The 609-nt window shown below is 39.9% G+C and overlaps 1 long non-coding RNA gene across 1 annotated transcript; it reads right to left on the reverse strand.

Annotated features, from left to right (window-relative positions):
• Window position 1: 1 nt before the first annotated feature.
• On the reverse strand, window positions 2-609 carry LOC113473486. Its single transcript, XR_003395446.1, has 2 exons — window positions 539-609; window positions 2-70 (listed from the first exon to the last, which is right to left on the reverse strand). It is a non-coding gene; the product is annotated as an uncharacterized LOC113473486 (long non-coding RNA).

Raw genomic sequence — 609 nt, forward strand, 5'->3', positions numbered from 1 at the left:
TTCTCTCCAAGGCATATTTGGTGGCCTCATCCAGACACCTCTGTGCCAAACCTACAGCACCAGCTGCTACCTGTAATAAAAAATAAGACATTTTTTAACCACCAGTGAAGAAAAATATGGAACACTGAAGGAAAAATAAGACTTTGAAACCCTGAAGGGAACCGAGAAGTAAGATCCCATTGTCCATCATAATGGGCAATATCAATTGGGCTCTCCATTGTCAATGGGACTCAGAGAAACCTTAACAGGAATCAGAACAGTCTCATTGCAAGATTGTGAAAACATGTACATAACTGTGATTAGATGTTTTTGATAACTATGATAACTTTTAGACTCAACTATGATAAGAACTCCGTGTCAATATCTCATTTTGAACCTGAGACTTGAACCCTAGGAGGAGCAGCAGCAGGATAAATAACCATTTCTAGCCCACAGCCTCATGTTGAGTACAGTCTGTTTTCAGTGTTTTCTAATGTTTGGACTAAATCTAGTTTCTAGTGCGTCTAGATTTTGAGAAATTTGGAAACCTTATACTTACAGGTGGCCTGGTCTTATCAAACGTGTCCATGGCAATCTTGAACCCGGCTCCTTCTCCCAGTAGAACATTCT

The sequence above is a fragment of the Diaphorina citri genome, unplaced genomic scaffold (assembly GCF_000475195.1).
Source record: "Diaphorina citri unplaced genomic scaffold, Diaci psyllid genome assembly version 1.1 scaffold35447, whole genome shotgun sequence".
In the NCBI taxonomy this organism is placed as follows: Eukaryota; Metazoa; Arthropoda; class Insecta; order Hemiptera; family Psyllidae; genus Diaphorina; species Diaphorina citri.